We start from the raw sequence: 20,903 nt of genomic DNA on the forward strand, positions 1-20,903 counted from the left end.
GTGGAATGCAAAACTAGAAGATAAACTTTTTTTTTTTTTTGGAATGCAAAAAAGTTTTTGTTGGAATACAAAATGTATATAATGATATTATATATTTTTGATACGTCACAACCATTATTAATCGTTTTATGTGAAATTAGGTGGTTGAGGATGTGAAATCGAATAGTTGGAGATGTATCATTGATTGGACACTAGATCCAAAATAAAATTTAATTAAATATTGTGAGTTGTGACACACTTCAATCTATTAGATTTCAAATCAATTGTTAAATATGATTGTGATCTTCTTGTATTGAAAATAAATTGTCTCATATTATTTAATCATAATTATTTAAAAAGTGAAACTATATTTGTAAAAATAAGGTTGTGATGATCTATACTGTCCATTTTACTAGGACGGTGTAGATTTGACATAGCTTTTAAGACGATGTCAATACATAGTATGCTTTTTAAGTTAGTGTGCAGTCTACATTGTTTAAATAAATAAACAGTGCAGATTACTGCAACCTTATTTTTACAAATAAAGATGAAACCTTACATATACGGTTTTCTTGTTTAAATGTTTTGTTCGTTAAACTAAATATTAGCGAAGTTTTTTGTCTGAATACACCTGTCTTCCTATAAATTTTTCAACAGCCATGGCCCCCTTATCTTTGAAATCCAAATTGTCATTTAGTGCTCAAGAAACGTACAATGAAAGGGATGGACTATAAAAGGAAAACCTCACTTAACCAAAGGGTAAAAATAAAATTACAAAATACCGAATAATAGAGAAGAGCATAAAAGAATGGGAAATATTTTAAAGACAAATTTCTCAAAATACATATAAGAGATTTACTATTTAGTATTTTATCTATATCTTTTGAGTTAATTTTAAAATACCCATCAAAATATATATGATCATGTGTTGGAATGGTTGAAAAGGCTAACCTATTAAATTGTTGAAAAGTTAAGTTTGATAAATTTCTCTACCTTAAATTATATAGTTTGAATTTAGAAACAAAGTGTTTTTTTCAAACTTTGTAACAGACTCTTAGTGATTTTATTTCACTGTTGACTACCATGACTAGCCAAGACTTTATGGTATATAATCATCTATTAATAATTGTTACAATAAGGAAGCTTATCAAATTACTCATAAGAGATGAACAATTTAACGCTTTATTGTGAGTTGGAATACTTACAAATGGGTAACATACTTCATCTCCCATAATTATTTTGATAAGTTGCCCTTTCATATTTGAAATGCATTGACCAATGTTATAACTGTCGTCAATATTGTATAGGCCATATTTCTTTGGCTCTAGTCCTCCTTTAAGTAACATCATGGGCGGGCTGTATTAGCGTTATAACATCCTTTGTTCCCGTTATAACCATTATTTTTCATGACCTTGTCTTTGACATCAACCTTCACAGAAATAAAGGTGAGGCAAAATTATTACAACATATGTTAATGAATATGGTGAAATAAGGGTGGGAATGGGCCGAGTGGCCCAGCTCGGTCCTAAAAAACTAGGGTTAGAAAAATGTGGCCCAATAGTCGAACCAAGTTAGGCCTGATTGGGCCAATTTTTTTTTTTTTTATGATAAATGTTATCAAAATTTTAATTCTCAATGAGGGATTACAAAAGATTTATATCATCTGAAATTAAAATAGAAGCATGGGTAACTCTTTTTTTAGCAAGAGAATTGGCCTCCCTATAGAGATGGTGAAAAAATATAGTCAGACAATCAACCATATCCATGGCCTGGCACTATATCGAGCGAACCTCCCAACGGACACATTGCTTCTTCTTACACCATTTGATCACATTCAACGAATTTCTTTCCACCATACAGATAGTCCCCAGACTTTTTGATCTAAAAGACCATGAAGTAAAGCTGTGAATTCAACAAAGTTAGTTGTTGCTAAACCAATTGGATCTGCATAATCACACAAAACCACCCCATTCCAGTCTCTCACAACACCACCAATATCCACTTCACAATAAAGTTACATGTTTCAAAATTTAATTTGGAACATCCATGAAATGGTGGTAACCAACGACCAACTGGCCTACTCTTTACAAAAAGGGAGAGTGCTAAGTTAGCAAACTCAATCTCACATCAACCTTGGAGATGCCACACCCCTCTTTAGTATTGTGTCTTGAAAGCCAACTCCAATAGGTATGAATAGTGTTATTTAAAACTCTATCAAAAGACAGGACCTCACCCTCAAATGTTCTACTATTGTGTCCTTCCAACTTTCCGAAATAACAACACCCCTAATGATCTTCCAAATAATATTCCCCAATTTTGGTAACAAAGGAAAACCTAGCTAAGTATACCCTACATTTCTTGAGGAAGTGTTTCCCTCAAGCCTAAGAGATTCAAGAAGAACTCCCAAATTATTGACACAAAACTACAGCGAACAAAAAGATATGCTACCGACTCTCCATCATTCTTACACATCAAGCAAATATTTGAAAGAATTTTGCCCCCTTTGGTTAGATTATCAATCGTCAAAATATTGTTTGACCCTGCTGACCAAATAAAATATTGAACCTTTTGAGGTATTGGCCATTTCCACACTTGAGCAAACTATGGTAGTGACCAGCACCACCGGTCATGAAACAACACTACATACATTGACTTCACCCAAAACATACCATCATGTTCAACATCCAAGACCAAATCATCTTCTATTCCACGAGCAACACTTCTTCTAACTGAACTAACAAATAAGTCAACTGTGACAACACATTATCCTGAATTCTGATATAAGGGAGTTGCACATTAAAACTGGCTCCCCAATGAATTCATAAGTCTCTGCTACTGTTGCATGTAGATTAGAAACCTTAAGAAAGAGATCTCGGTAGGTGAACTTAAGTGGGCAGTCCCCCACCCACTTATGGTGCCAAAAGAAACTAGAGTATCATTCCCCACACACCACCAAATGTTACTCCCACCACTAATCCACATTCCAAATCTATCTATGCTATATTTAGCTTGAAGAATTTTACACCAAAACTGATATTTGAATTGTAGATTATGCTACCACCATTTACATAATAAAGCCTCATTCATTAGAGAAAGTTTCTTGATACCCAGTCCTCCTTATTTGTTGGGACTACACACTCTATCCCATTTCAAAAGATGGTATTTTTTCTTCTCACCAAAAGAGCCCCATAGAAAATCTTGCATCATCTTTTCAATTCTCTTTACAACTGCACTTGGCATTTTCATAAGGGATATTTGATAAACTGGAAGATTAGCCATACATGATCTTAACATAGTAACTTTGCCACCCAAAGACAGGTACTTTGGCTTTCATAAATCTAATTTAAACTGAACACATTAGATAACCTTATCCCATACTGAGATGGTCAAATAAGTATCCGATATAAGTAGATCCAAATAGGTGTTAGGGAGGCCATCTACTTTACATCCTAGAATTTCAATTAAGTCCTTCACCAACTGCTCATCACAATTAACTCCTATCAAAGAGGTATTTGCAATATTTACCTTCAAACCTAATGCCACTTCAAAATGGTTCAAGAAAGGACCAATATTCTTAATCTGCTCCTCATTTGCCTCACTGAAAATGAGCATATCGTCTGCATATTATAAATGTATAATGAGTGGTCCTTCTTTAGCAATCTTAAAACCATAGAAATTCCCCTAATTCACCACATTGCACATCATAAAGCTAAAATATTCAGCATATATAGTAAACGAAAAATGTGATAATGGATCCCCTTGCCTAAGTCCTCTAGAGGCTTTAAAAAAACCTTTAGAGTAGCCATTAATCAAAACTGAAAAGTGAGTCGAGGAAAGGCACCCAAAAATCCAATTCCTCTAATTTGAACCAAACTCCATTATCTTCATCACCTCTACAAGAATACTCCACTTAAGTCTATCATAGGTTTTTTCCATATCCAGTTTTATAACCATACCTCACTCCCTGCTCTTAATCCTAGAGTGAATGCACTGTTGTGCTATCAAGACACTATCAGTGATTAAACAATTTTGGATTAAGGCTTCTTGAGGTCCAGGGATGATAAACGCCAACATCCTCTTTAGCCTTTCCACCAAGACTTTTGCTATAATCTTATATAAACTGGTTTGCAAATTGATAGGCCTGATATCAAAGTTGCTCTACTATAATAGACTTCTTGAGCATCAAGGCAATATATGTGGAATTTACTCCCCTAAACAATTCCTCATTAACCATAAAACTCCTCACCACTTTTAAGAGTTCCTCGAAGAGCATGGTCCAAAACTTTTGAAAAAGCACATTGGAAAACCATCGGGAACCTGGTGCTTTGTCACCTGCCAAATCAAAAAACGCCTTTTTGAGTACATCTATGGAAACAGACTCTTCTAACTGAGAGGCTAATTCTGAAGATAGTACTTTAAGCAGAATGTGCTCTATTCTTGAGGTAAAACACACTTCTGACGTAAAAGCTATATGGAAATGGTCAATAATGGCCTGGTCAATTCCATATCTATCATCTGCGTCAACTCCTGGTGTTGAGGATTGATGTCTTGTATTCTAAAGAAATAGATCTGTCAAGGTGGAGTCAAAGGGACGACTCCAGAGTCAAAGGGGTATTTTGGTAATTTGTACCATCTGCCTGGTACTATATATATTGTTGCGATAGGGGTTCTTTTAGGGTTAAGAAAAAATAGAGATTTTTTTGTAATACGAAAGCAGAGAGAGGCGTGAGGAAGAGAGTCATTGTAACCCTATTCTCCATTGCCAGTAAAGAAGCTCTCATCTCCCCGTGGACGTAGGTACGTTGTTGAACCATGTATATCTTTGTGTTGTGGTTGATTGTCTCTTTTTTTTGTGTTTGTTTCTTCTTTTTTGTTTTCGTGAATTGTTTTTCCTTTCTATATTTGGGATCGACAAACCTGAGATGTCGTTCTGCCTTTTGCAAGCACTTGCAATAACATGAAAATATTGAGTGTTTAGGTCACCATCTTTCATCCATTTTACTCAGGATCTCTATCTCCAATAAATATCTTCAAATCTACAATATTCATTCAAGTTTTATGCATCTCATTCCTAGCCACAATAAGATCATCCGTGATAACCCCTTCCTCCTGGGTAAACTAATCAATAATCTGAATCTCTGATAAAGAACTAATCAATTTTGGCCCTCAACTCATTTTTCCACTCAATCAGTTCATGGTTTACATTAAGCAACTTTTATGAAATTGAAAGTCCAATGAGCCAAAAGTAATAGTATTTTTCCAAGTATTTCTAATACTTTGTCCAACACCAGCCTCTTCTAGCAACCCAATTTCCATTCTAAATGGTTTAGGCCCTCCTAAGGATTACTAAAACATAGTAAAAGAGAATAGAAATATGAGGATAATCCAAGCCGAGCCTTAATAGTAGCTAAAGGGAAAGCTTCCAACCAGTCACTCAACACTAATAAACTATCAATTTTAGTCATGATCAGATCTACAAGAGAGTTATTTGTCTAGGTATATAAAGCACCCATTATTAGCATATCAAACTAACTTTTGCTTTCAATGAACGTATTAAAAAGTCTCATAGAAGAATTGATAGCGGCTCTTGAGGAAGATTCCTCATATCAGTGAATCAAATTGAAATCATCTCCAATATAAAAAAGAACATTGTGCAATGATAAAACACCAGAAATATCATTAAGAAAACCTTCCTTCAAAGACATTAGATTAGGTCCATAGACATTCAACAACCACCAAGAAACGCTAAGCAAAGGCTCATTAAAAAGAACACCCAAAAATCTATCACCATTAATAACCTCAAAACATTGCAAAATCTGAGGATTCTACAAAACCCACAAACCACCCAAAGCCCCAACGGACTCCACCCCATCAAAAGAGACAGCCTCGGAACCCCAAACTTCTCTCAATTTTTGTTTTTTTCATCTTTTTTCTATAGTGACCAGGGCCGGCCCTTAGGGGAATAAGGCGAATCTACGGCCTGGGTTGGCTCGGCCCGTGGCCTGCCCTAAGATGAAAGGTATATCACAAGATTATTTATTTTTGGTAAAAAAAAAAGGTCACAATAATTTGTTACTATTGGATGTGAAATGAGACCATTAATGGTTTTATGTTTAGAAAAAAAACAACATTATGCTCTTCACCCTCTCAAAATTTAAAAATATTTTTTTTAAATTTAGTATACACCCATAGCCACATGATTTGGGCTACAAATAATTGTGACCTTCTTTTGGAAAACATAAACAATCTCATAAAATATATTTCTTATGTAAATATCTCATACAGTTATTTATTCAAGAAGTATCATACAATATTTTCCTTGTATAAATATCTCTTACATTTATTTATTTAAAATGTATAAATATATCATACATTTATTATTTAAATGTGTAAATATCTTGTACATCCATTTATTTAAATCCTACTCATGTGGGGTAACAAAATGCCTTTGTCTTGTTAGGTTTTGCAAGCTAAGGTGCATGTGACACTTCTAACATGCCCAATGACAATGAGATATTTATTTTTATCACAAGATGAAAGTTATATCAGAAGATTATTTATTTTTGGTAAAAAAATGTCACAATAATTTGTTATTATTGGATGTAAAATGAGACCATTAGTGATTTTCTGTTTTATGTTTAGAAAAAAAAAAAAAAAAACAACATTATGCTCTTCACCGCTCTCAAAATTTAAAATTGTCTTTTCAAAATCTTGTATACACCCATAGCCACATGGTTTGAGCTACAAATAATTGTGACCTACTTTTGGAAAACATAAACAATCCCATAAAATATATTTATTGTGTAAATATCTCATACAGTTATTTATTCAAAAAGTGTCATACAATATTTTCCTAGTATAAATATCTCTTACATTTATTTATTTAAAATGTATAAATATCTCATACATTTATTATTTAAATGTATAAATATCTTGTACATCCATTTATTTAAAGAGAAAAGTTTATAGAGAGCCGAGGCTCTAAACCATCAAATTGGAGCCTACCTCAAAAATTTCACTAGAAGAAGTTGTTTTGATGCCCAAATATCCTCAAATTGATCATCTCAACATAAAGATGCTTGGACATAAAAAAAAAATGATTTCAAGTTTTGGAAATAGTGTATTTTGTAACATATTTTTAGACCGTCAATTTTCAAGATTTTCAAGTTTTTATAGATCTATTGATCTACACTATTTATGAAGCTTTAAAGTTTATAAATAAAGGTGAAAATATATTTTAAAGCTATCACAATAACGTTCAGTATTGAAATTATATTTCTCGATACTATTTGAAGATAAGTTCTAATTTGATTGTTTAGAGCCTAGGCTCTATACAAACCGCACCCTTATTTAAATACTACTTATGTGGGGTAACAAAATGCCTTTTGTCTTGTTAGGTTTTGCAAGCTAAGGTGCATGTGACACTTTTAACATGGCCAATCACAACGAGCCAGCTCACACCTTTCAATGAGGTCTATTGGCTCCATCAAGTGCTGTGGTCCCTTGCGTGTCCACGTAGGGAAAGATTTCCATTTATTATCAAACATGGTTTTCGGTAAATTGATCAGGATTTCTACATTGTGGTAGAAATTTGTAATTATTCTATGTGACATCTATATTGGACCATGCATTTTGCATTTTTTTTTTTCTTTTATTGCATTGAACAATAAAAGTAAGAATAATAGAGGACTCATGTAGATGCATTTAGAACATCATAAAAAATGACTGGTATAGGCATCCACTCCTTTAGAATTTACAAACGACACAAATTATTGCATTGTAAAGAAGTAGAAGATTATATGGAAAATGAAGACTATATGGAAACAATAATTGTGTAACTTTTTATGATGCTTCAATGCCTCAACATGTGAATGAACACATGGGGGCTTTAACTTTGGAGTAGCATCAAAATGCAAAACATGTGCAGAAGGTGATTTCTTCTTTCATAATATGCTATTTTTGGTAAGAATGATTGTTCAAATCATCAGTACATTTTTTACATATATCTATGCAACAAAGAAACATTTGTCAGGAGACTGATTTTTGAGGTTCTTAAAACTTAAAATAATCTCTCTCTCTCTCTCTCTCTCTCTCTCTCTCTCTCTCTCTCTCTCTCTCTCTCTCTCTCTCTCTCTCTCTCTCTCTCTCTCTCTCTCTCTCTCATATTACAAGTCTCTTAGACATGGCTTTAATTAGTTGTTGAAATTCAGCGATCGATTTGCCAAAAAAAAAATTATCCATCTCTTTTTAAAAATATCTCTTATGTTTTATCCAAATACTGATTTACAAAACATAATATACTATAAACAAGAATACGAGCAAACAAAAAATAAATATCCACTTAATTTCTCAATAGCATCATCATCATCAAAGCCTTCTCCCAGTAACAACACTATGTAAATAGCCTGCAGAATACTAGTATATTGAATATAAATTATTTTCACTCCTATGTGTTTCACACCTCCTATCTGGTACCCATCATAAAATGAAACTCGTTCAGCTTTATTTGTTATAGAAAAGTGCAGTACAAATATTTTACCTAGAAGAGAACTTGCATAAGAATGTCTCATTTTTTTATTTTTTTTGGTGAATTAGTAGGAATGACACACCATTATCATAAGGGAAAGGTTTCTATATTTCCCCTATCGCATAGAAGATGTATGCTTCCCTCTCCATCCAGCCATCCAATTTAGATCAAGTGAGTCACTGACTATTTGATCTAGATCTGATACCTCATGGTATTTTTTTTTAGTTTTTTTAATACAAATTATACGCATATGAAATTTAGTACTTACTATCATTTCAATGGGCCATGCCTAAAAAAAAGTATTAAAATCAACTTTTGGATAAAATATAGTGGTCAAAATATCCCTTGAAACTTTTAAAGGTATTTTGGTCATTTTATCATATTGAGAATATTTTTTATTTATTTTTCACAAGTGCAAATTTAAGAGACACCCAAAATTTGGTGTCAAAATAGTTTAAAATAAACAAAAATAAAATGGTGTAGAGACGGGACATTGGGATTGAGACCATCTCAATCATCCATTCAAAATAGACAGTTGGATAAGACGAAGCAAATAAATTTTATACAGTAGGAGAAGCACATAAAGCTTGCCCTTATCAGAAATTCAGAATACCTCATAGGTACTGTGGCTTAAAATTCTATTAAAATAGAATTCTTGAGAAAGATATTAAGAAAATAAATATTTATTTACTATCTTGTCCCACTACAATAAATTAAAATCCAAAGTAATCCACTAATAATTAAAATTCCTAAATTAACCAATAAAAACCCACTCATATCTCCAAATATATATAAATAAAAATAATTAAAATGCTGGTTCGGAGTAGAGGCCCAGTTCCAATTTTTTATGTGCTGGTTCGGAGTAGAGGCCCAGTTCCAATTTTTTATGCGCTGGTTCGGGTGGATTTGGTCCGATAGATTTTGGACATTTTGCTCTAATACAAGCTGGTACTTTACCCGAACTGCGAACAGGTGAGCCCTATGCCCTCTAAGCAAGCACGTGCATTTTATTTTTTAAAATGGGAATTTGTTTGTTGGTAACATTTTTTTTTTAAAAAAGAAGATATTATTGTGTTGGAGCCTTATTATATTGTTATATTTGTAGATATTTTCATTGGGAAAAAATGTTGGGATCAATATTTAGAGCCTCATTTTTCTCTATTTCTGCTAGTGCCCGTTTAGATAGGAGGAAATTAGGAATTTTGAATATTTGCAATTCAAAAAAATCTATGAATTTTTAATATCAAGGATTCTTATTCTCAAATCTCTTGTTTACATGTATAATACAAAATTCATGGATTCCTTACTATCATTCCCATGTCTATTGTTTCGTAACAAAATTTTATACAGTATATCTTTCTCTTACTAAAATCGAAATTTGGGATAGTCTCACTCTCTAAAAATTTTTATATAGTTTATCTCTCTAAAATTTTAATATACACTATCTCTCTAAGAGTTGAATTTTGAAATAGTCACCCTCTCTCAAAAAATTGATATAGTTTCTCTATTTAAAAATATCATATACTTTCTCTCTCTTAAATTTGATAGAATGTCTTTTTAAAATTTTTGTATAATTTCTCTCTCTAAAACTTAAAAATTGATATAGTTTCTCTCTCTAAAAATTTTGAGATAGTCCATTTCTAAAAAATCGTAGGCATTTTGTCTCTCTAAATTTTGATATAGTTTATCTCTCTAAAACTTTAAGATACTTTATCTCTTTAAAACTTAAAATTTGAGTTAAAAATTTTAAGATAATTTCTCTCTTTAAAACTTTTCAAATAATTTATATCTCTAAAATTTGATATAGTTACTCTCTTTAAAAATTTAAGATGCTTTCGCTATCTAAAACTTAAGATTTGAAATAGTTTATCTCTGTAAAATTTTGAAATAATCTCTCTCTCTAAAATTTAATATAGTTTCTCTTTCTAAAACTTTAATATACATTCCCTCTCTAAACCTTAAAAATTGAGATAGTTTTTCTCTCTAAAAATTTCAGATACTTTATCTAAATTTCGATATAATTTCTCTCTAAAATTTTATAATACTTTCTCTCTCTAAAGCTTAAAAATTGATATAGTTTCTCTCTCTAAAAAATTTGAGATAGTTTCTCTATCTAAATTTTTTTAAGTAATTTCTCAATCTAAAACTTGACATAGTTTTTATCTCTAAAATTTTAATATATTTTTTCTCTTTAAAACTTAAATTTTGAGATACATTCTCTCTATAAAAATTTTGAGATTTTTTTTTTAAGATGAGTCAGTGGTCAGAGGGCCCCTTACCCTTAGTAGGGATTGAGCTTAGGACGTAGCATTGCAAATCATCAAGCACTAACCAATTAAGCCCGGGTTCTTTTCCTAATTTTGAGATATTTTTGTCAACAAATTTTTAGGTAGTTTCTCTCTCTAAACTTTAATATAGTTTGCTCTAGAATTTTAAGATAGTTTCTCACTCTAAAACTTCAGATTTGAAATAGTTTTGCTCTTTAAAATTTTTGAGATAATTCCTATCTCTATAAATTTTCAAGCGCTTTTTCTAAAATCAGATATAGTTTCTCTAAGGTACTTTCTCTAAAATTAGATATAGTATCTGTGTCAAAAATTTTAAGATGCTCTCTCTAAAATTTTAGATAATTTCTCTCTCTAAGGTACTCTCTAAAATTAGATATAGCATCTCTCTCTAAAATTTTAAGATGCTCTATCTAAAATTTTAAATTGCATATACTTTCTCTCTCTAAAAAAATATAAGTAATTTCTATCTCTAAAATTTGATAAAGTTTCTCTCTCTAAAATTTTGGTATGCTTTCTCTCTCTAAAAATAGCTTTCTCTAAAAATGAAAATTTTAAATAATTTCCCTTTCTAAAAATTTTGAGATAGCTCATCTCTTAAAGAAATTTAGGTACATTCTCTTTCTAAAATTAGATATACTTTTTTTCTTTAAAATTTTAATATATTTTCTCTATCTAAAACTTAAAATGTGAGATAGTTTCTCTCTCTAAAATTTTTAAGATAGTTTCTCTATTTAAAAATTTTCAGGTACTTTCTCTCTCTCCAAAATTTGATATACTTTTTTGTTTTTGCAAACTTGCATCATGCAATTTTTACATGACAATATTTTCATACCTACCCAACATGCCCTGTTTCTGGTCAAGGAGCCGATGAGTGGAATCTACATGCCTAAGAAATTAAAAAAATAAAAGAAAAAGTAACAAGTTTTAATATGGAAATGAAATCATGGAAGAGTTGAGTGATTTTCTAATATTTAATTTCTATAGATTTTTTATATCCTGTTGTAATATCCAAGATATTAAAAATCATGCTCCAAAATTCAGGTGCCCAAAGAGGTCCTAAAGGAAAAATATACAAATACTTTTACCAGAAGAAGGTTACAATCATTTTTGCCATTGAGAGTTAAAATTTGGTGGTTGTGAGTATGTCATTGACTAGATTCAAGTTCAAAAAATAAATTTTTTTGATATTTGTGACACATCTCAAACCATCTATGTCACACCCCAAGAATTTACAATACTATTATTCCTGAGATGTGACGGACAAAACATATATACATCTATTGATAGGACAAATTTACAGTGGCGAGGTCTTACATAGTAAACAAAGAAAGCTAGCACAACAACAGTATCTTCCAAGGTTGATCTTGACTAGCACTCAAAATGAATCCGTAGTTATCCTGAAAAAAATGTTTACCATAGTTTGATGAGTTTGGCTACTCAGTAAGCGATCATCATAATCCTAAAAATAATCATGATTGAAAGATATCAATATTTTCCAAAATGAGATCTATTAACAGAAATGCATCAACAGTTTCACTTTCAATAAATGCATAATTAAGTATAATCCGAGTAATTGAAATGCTTATAACACTTTTAACGAAAGTACATAATTCAAAGGATTTCACAAAATACCCTACTGGCGTCCCAAGTAGGTCACCTATATACCCCATCAGCGTCCTGATGGGTCCACTTAATCCATATCGGCGTCCCAGATAGGTCCACTTAATCCCTGCAGGTCCACTTATACCTCAGCGGCGTACCGGATGAGTCCACTTAATCCCTACCGGCGTCCCAGATAGGTCCACTTATACCTCACCGGCGAACCGGATGAGTCCACTTGCATACTTAAATTATTTTTAAATTTCTTTAAACATTCGAAAGCAGCAATATCATGTACTCAACATATCACTGAAACCATTAATATGAATTTCACTTAAACCATTAATAACAGTCACTCTCTATAATATTTCAAAAATAACCAATCAAATATTTTGGGCTCAAATTTAGAAAGGTAGCAGTTTGTAAAGGCATTCTAGCATAATTGCCAATTTAATATGTATAGAAAAAAAAACTCTTATAAAAATTCAAGAATACGGAATTATCACAATTTATGGAATATCAATTCACAAATAAACATTTCACAACAATACTATAATCAATTGCAAAAATGTCAATTTTTAAATAATAAGGCAGTCATTTGCACATGAATTTTACAATGTCTAAATATTCAAAACAGTAGAAAGAAATATCACGATTTTACTAAAAGCAGAAATATAACATTTATTTCTAACAATAGACAAGAAAAATAAATAAATTTATTTTTCTAATTTACAGCATTCAAAATTTCTAACATAGATAAAATATCACAATTCTTATTAAAAAGATTATTTTTCAAGATAATGAGGTCACGTGCGCATAAAATTTATCGCGCCTAAAATTCATGATAATAAGCAGAAATAATTATTTCATTTTATTTTTAAAAAGAATGGATTATTTTTTGAGACAATGAGGTCACGTGCGCATAAAATTTATCGCACCTAAAATTCATGATAATAAGCAGAAATAATTATTTCATTTTATTTTTAAAAAGAATGGATTATTTTTCGAGACAATGAGGTCACTTACACACAAAACTGATAAAATAAAGATCCTAGACGGAAATATCACTATTTATTAAAAATAGACTATTTTTCAGAAAGACGATGTCACTTACCCACAATTATTTGAGAGGGAGCTTTTGATAAAAAAATTCGGTTCGAGAGAGAAGTTCACTGTGTTTCAACCAGAGAGAGAGATCTCAAAATTTTGTTTTAGGGTGGGAGTGCTCACATCCCCTATTTAAATTCTTATAACGTATTATTATATTGTTTTATTACGCTCTACCCCATACCTGAGGTGTCGCGTTAAAAGCATACTTTTATCGTACGAAAACCACGTCCGCTAAAGGACGTTGCCAGCTGCAAGCATCAGGAGGCAAAAGCAGGCAAAAAAAAAAAAAAGTAAAGGCAAAAGCAAATCTTTTGAAAATAGTGATGGTCCTCAAGGACCATCATATTCAAACAGAACATCACCTATTTAAAAGCATATTTTCTCCTTTTTTTTTTTTTTTTTTTTTTTTTTTTGAAATTTTAGGATTGTTACATTCTTCCCTCCTTAAAGAAATTTAGTCCTCTAAATTTGTGTACCTGATTACTGAAAAAGATAGGGGTATTTTTCTCTGATTTCGTCTTCTCGTTCCCAAGTCGACTCTTCTCTTGAATGGTACTGCCATAATACACGGACTAAAGGAATCTCCTTGTTACGCAACACTTGCACCCTTCTATCCAGTATCAAACTTGGCTGCTCAATGAGGTCCTTCCTGATCGGTAAAGGTTCATATTTTAAGATATAGGACGGATCGGACTGATATTTTCGTAGTGAAGATACATGAAAGACATTATGGACATTTGCCAATTCGGGTGGTAAGGCAAGTCTATAAGCGACACCTCCGATTCTTTCCAGGATTTCAAATGGTCTGATGTAACGTGGGCTCAACTTTCCTTTCTTGCCGAATCTCATAATGCCCTTTATTGGTGAGATTTTTAGGAAAACTCGATCACCTTCCTCAAATTCAAGATCTCTCCTTCGTTTATCGGTATAACTCTTTTACCGACACTGAGCTGTCCTGAGCCTTTCACGAATTAATGTTATTTTATCTGTGGTTATCTGGACAATTTCTGGCCCCAAAAGCTGTCTTTCACCAACCTCATCCCAACATATGGGTGACCTGCATTTTCTTCCATACAGGGCTTCATATGGTGCCATTTGAATACTGGCTTGGAAGCTATTATTATAAGCAAACTCAATCAGGGGTAAATGGTCATCCCAGCTTCCTGTAAGGTCAATAACACAGGCCCTCAACATATCTTCCAAGGTTTGGATGGTCCTCTCCGATTGTCCATCAGTTTGGGGGTGAAAGGCAGTACTAAAGGCGAGTCTCGTCCCCATGGCTGACTGTAGTCTAGCCCAAAATTTAGAAGTAAACCGAGTATCCCTGTCTGATACAATACTGACAGGAACTTCATGCAACCGCACTATTTCCTTAATGTACAGCTGAGCCAGTCGATCCAAAGTGTACGTCGTGCGAATCGGTAGAAAGTGGGCAGCTTTGGTTAACCGGTCCACAATGACCCAAATGCTATCATGTCCTGAATTTGTTCTAGGCAAGCCAGAGACAAAATCCATAGAGATGTGCTCCCATTTCCATTCTGGCACCGGTAAAGGCTGCAACAACCCAGCGGGCCTTTGCTGTTCAGCTTTTACTTGCTGGCATGTTAGGCATGTAGACACAAATAGTGCTACCTCTTTTTTCATATTATTCCACCAAAAGGTTTTCTTTAGGTCCTGATACATTTTAATACTTCCGGGATGTATCGTGTAACGAGAATGATGTGCTTCTTCTAAGATAGCTTTCTTTACACTCTCATCATTCGGGACACAAACCCGACCTTTGAATCTTAGCAAATCCTCACTACATATAGAGAATTCATCTCTCTTTCCTTGCTTCACCTCTTCTATAATTGTTATAAGCTGAGGGTCTTTCTTTTGTGCCAATCGAATCTGTTGGATTAATTGGGGTTCCGCCTTAATATTGGCAATCATACTTACCACACCATTAATGGACGGAGTTGGATGCCAATCCACTATTTCCTCTAACAATCGCATTTCTTGGATCATTAGATGAGCTAAGACTCCCGTAGATTTTCTACTTAGAGCGTCGACCACAACGTTAGCTTTTCCTGAATGATAATGGATTGTACAATCATAATCTTTTAAGAAATCCATCCATCTTATCTGCCGCATATTTAAATCCTTCTGAGAGAAAAGGTATTTCAAACTCTTATGATCCGTGTATATTACGAATTGCTCACCATATAGATAATGCCTCCATATTTTCAAAGCGAATACTATTGCAGCTAGCTCCAAATCATGAATTGGATATTTTTTCTCATATTCTTTCAACTGTCTGGATGCATATGCCACTACTTTCCCATATTGCATTAATACACAGCCCAAACCTTTATGTGAAGCATCACTATAAATCACAAATCCCCCACTCCCCTCAGGAATAGTTAAAATAGGTGCTGAAGTTAATCGAACTTTTAGTTCTTGAAAACTCTCCTCACATTCACTTGTCCACTCAAATTTGACATTTTTCTGTGTCAATCGAGTCAATGGGATTGCGATTCGAGAAAATCCTTCTACAAATTTTATGTAATATCCTGCCAATCCCAAAAAGCTTCGAACTTCAGTCACATTACTTGGTTGTTTCCAATTAACAACGGCTTCAACCTTTGAAGGATCAACTGATAGACCTTCATTAGATATGACATGTCCTAAAAATGTCACTTGTTCAAGCCAAAATTCACATTTACTAAGTTTGGCATACAATTTCTTCTCTCTTAATATTTGCAATACCATTCTTACATGCTGCTCATGTTCCTTCTGATTCTTGGAATAAATTAAAATATCATCGATGAATACCACAATAAATTTATCCAAAAAGGGCTTAAAGATCCGATTCATCAAATCCATAAATGCAACTGGTGCATTGGTTAATCCAAAAGGCATGACTAAAAATTCATAATGGCCATACCTTGTTCTGAAAGCTGTCTTGAGTACATCTTCACTTTTAATCTTAAGCTGATGGTATCCAGATCTAAGATCAATTTTTTAAAACACTTGTGATCCTTGTAATTGATCAAATAAATCATCAATCCTAGGTAATGGATACTTATTTTTCACTGTCACTTGGTTCAACTGTCTATAATCAATACACAATCTCATAGTCCCATCTCTCTTTTTGACAAACAGTACTGGAACACCCCAAAGTGACACACTGGGCTTGATAAAACCTTTATCTAATAATTCTTCCAATTGTTGTTTCAGTTCTTTAAGTTCTGCAGGAGCCATTCTTTAAGGTGCCTTAGAAATTGGTGCTACCCCTGGCAATAATTCAATGGAGAATTCAATTTCCCTGTCAGGCGGTAATCCTGGCAATTTTTCAGGAAAAACGTCGGGAAATTCTCGGATAACCGGAGTGGTATCCAAATTTATTTCTTCCTTCCTATCTTCTTTGATATAGGCAAGAAAGCCTTGACACCCTTTTCGAAGGAGGCGATTAGCTCGATTACAAGAGATTAAATATGATGGGGAGTCTTCTTTGACACCATTGAAGTAAAATACTGGTTGATTCGGAATACTAAAGGTAACAATTTTCTTATAACAATCAATACTTGCATGGTATGCAGAGAGCCAATCCATGCCTAAGATTACATCAAAATCTTGAATTTCCAGGAGTATTAAATCAACCAACAGTTCATTTTCTTCTATCTTTATTACACATGATTTGTACATTATATTGGTGTTAATTGAATCTCCCAGCGGTGTGGCTACCTCTAGAATGTATTCTAATTGTTTTGGTTCTACCTTTAAGTGGCATGCGAAGTGTCGTGACACAAATGAATGAGTAGATCAAGGATCAATCAAAACATGAGCTACTTTTTGGAAGATAATAAGAATACCTTGGATCACTGATTTTGAGGCCTGAGCGTCTTGCTTGGTAATCGTAAATACTCTTCCCTTCATCTGAGGCTTCGGAGCTATCTCTCCCTGCTTTGGAAGCTGTTGTGTCTGTAAGCTAGGACATTGTTTAATCTGGTGTCCCAATTTTCCACATTTAAAACAGGCTCCGGTATTCCAATAAAAAGGGCTTGATCCATGATTTTTCCCATATTTTCTACATGTTTCTATTGGGCTTTGAAATGGCGAGGGCCTTGGCTCCTTGTTTGGCCTTTCAAACTGTTGTCGATTAGATGATGTAGGTCTAACATGACTGTTCTGATTTTTCGTCTTTTGGTAATCTTCAAAATCTTTTTCGACAATTTGGGCACGATCCACTATTTCAGCATAAGTTCTTAATTTCAAGACTGATATTCTGCTTCTAATAGCTGGCCTGAGACCCCTTTCAAATTTCTTCACCTTTCTTGCCTCATTGTTAATCATATGTGGTGCAAACCTAGCCAATTCAGTAAACTTGGCCTCGTACTGTGCTACTGTCCTATTTCCTTGGATTAATTCTAGAAATTCCATTTCTTTTTGGTCTCGAATAAAATCTGGGAAATACTTTTCATTAAATGCCTCTAGAAATACTTCCCAAGTCAAGGTTTTATTTTCTTTGACCAATACTCCTTTTGCCATTCGCCACCAGTGTTGTGCCTCACCTTCTAACATAAAAACTGCCAAGGCCACCTTCCTATCATCAGGACATTCCATAACCTCGAATATTTTTTCCAATTGTATAATCCATCCCTCGGCTTCCAGTGGGTTTACAACACCCTTAAAAGAAGGTGGGTTTAATTTCTTAAATTGTTCGATATTACTCTCACCATTTCCTGTAACTGACTGCCTGGGTGGATTGTTATTTTCCATCTGATGTTGCATTAGAGCAACCATATTTTCCAAGGCTTTGTGAATTCCTTCCATATTGGCTTCAGCCATTCTGGATCTTGACTTTATCCCAGTCTGTACACACAATAAATGTGATTTTAAGTACATTCTTTTAAATTTCCTAAGGATCTTAAACCTATTGCTCTGATACCATAATTGTCACACCCCAAGAATTTACAATACTATTATTCCTGAGATGTGACGGACAAAACATATATACATCTATTGATAGGACAAATTTACAGTGGCGAGGTCTTACATAGTAAATAAAGAAAGCTAGCACAACAACAGTATCTTCTAAGGTTGATCTTGACTAGCACTCAAAATGAATCCGTAGTTATCCTGAAAAAAATGTTTACCATAGTTTGATGAGTTTGGCTACTCAGTAAGTGATCATCATAATCCTAAAAATAATCATGATTGAAAGATATCAATATTTTTCAAAATGAGATCTATTAACAGAAATGCATCAACAGTTTCACTTTCAATAAATGCATAATTAAGTATAATCCGAGTAATTGAAATGCTTATAACACTTTTAACGGCCGTTCATAATTCAAAGGATTTCACAAAATACCCTACTGGCGTCCCAAGTAGGTCACCTATATACCCCATCAGCGTCCTGATGGGTCCACTTAATCCCTATCGGCGTCCCAGATAGGTCCACTTAATCCCTACAGGTCCACTTATACCTCAGCGGTGTACCGGATGAGTCCACTTAATCCCTACCGGCGTCCCAGATAGGTCCACTTATACGTCACCGGCGAACCGTATGAGTCCACTTGCATACTTAAATTATTTTTAAATTTCTTTAAACAGTCGAAAGCAGCAATATCATGTACTCAACATATCACTGAAACCATTAATATGAATTTCACTTAAACCATTAATAACAGTCACTCTCTATAATATTTCAAAAATAACCAATCAAATATTTTGGGCTCAAATTTAGAAAGGTAGCAGTTTGTAAAGGCATTCTAGCATAATTGCCAATTTAATATGTATAGAAAAAAAAACTCTTATAAAAATTCAAGAATACGGAATTATCACAATTTATGGAATATCAATTCACAAATAAACATTTCACAACAATACTATAATCAATTGCAAAACTGTCAATTTTTAAATAATAAGGCAGTCATTTGCACATGAATTTTACAATGTCTAAATATTCAAAACAGTAGAAAGAAATATCATGATTTTACTAAAAGCAGAAATATCACATTTATTTCTAACAATAGACAAGAAAAATAAATAAATTTATTTTTCTAATTTACAGCATTCAAAATTTCTAACATAGATAAAATATCACAATTTTTATTAAAAAGATTATTTTTCAAGATAATGAGGTCACGTGCGCATAAAATTTATCGCGCCTAAAATTCATGATAATAAGCAGAAATAATTATTTCATTTTATTTTTAAAAAGAATGGATTATTTTTCGAGACAATGAGGTCACGTGCGCATAAAATTTATCGCGTCTAAAATTCATGATAATAAGCAGAAATAATTATTTCATTTTATTTTTAAAAAGAATGGATTATTTTTCGAGACAATGAGGTCACTTACACACAAAACTGATAAAATAAAGATCCTAGACGGAAATATCACTATTTATTAAAAATAGACTATTTTTCAGAAAGACGATGTCACTTACCCACAATTATTTGAGAGGGAGCTTTTGATAAAAAAATTCGGTTCGAGAGAGAAGTTCACTGTGTTTCGACTAGAGAGAGAGATCTCAAAATTTTGTTTTAGGGTGGGAGTGCTCACATCCCCTATTTAAATTCTTATAACGTATTATTATATTGTTTTATTACGCTCTACCCCATACCTGAGGTGTCGCGTTAAAAGCAGACTTTTATCGTACGAAAACCACGTCCGCTAAAGGACGTTGCCAGCTGCAAGCAGCAGGAGGCAAAAGCAGGCAAAAAAAAAAAAAGTAAAGGCAAAAGCAAATCTTTTGAAATAGTGATGGTCCTCAAGGACCATCATATTCAAACAGAACATCACCTATTTAAAAGCATATTTTCTCCTTTTTTTTTTTTTTTTTTGAAATTTTAGGATTGTTACAATCTAACTTGATATCTAATGGTTAAAACTTAGAAGTGATTGTAACGTATTTGTAAATAATATAAATTGTTATGGTAAACAATCCGATAACTAAAAATCAAATCAAAATTAATAATTCTATTGAAGCATTTCCTAATTCTATTGAAGCATTTCCTAATTGTTATGGTGATTTATTTTTTTTGCTATTTGTGTAGTTGTGAAATCACCCTATCATGCTTAGAGTAGTTATATATTGTCTACACAGCTCCTTAAACATGGCCCTAACTGTAAACTAAAATGAAGCGGTGATGGGAAAGGATAAAATTTAGGGAAAATTACTAAAATCCTTCAAAAATATATTTTTTAGATACTCTACTCCCACCCTACATTTTTTTCACTTATTTTTCTGAAAAACCATCTTTTATAACTATTACCCCCAATTCAAAAAGTTACATCTTGTATTGATAAAAATACCCTCCCTTCACATGACAAATCATTTTCGGATCCCAATAAAAGGAAACGCCGGACCGCATTTGTACAACGCCGGACTGATCAGTTTGGCGTACTT

Source organism: Amborella trichopoda, chromosome 8 (assembly GCF_054954075.1).
Source record: "Amborella trichopoda isolate Santa Cruz 75 chromosome 8, AtrichopodaSantaCruz75HAP2 v2.0, whole genome shotgun sequence".
NCBI lineage: Eukaryota > Viridiplantae > Streptophyta > Magnoliopsida > Amborellales > Amborellaceae > Amborella > Amborella trichopoda.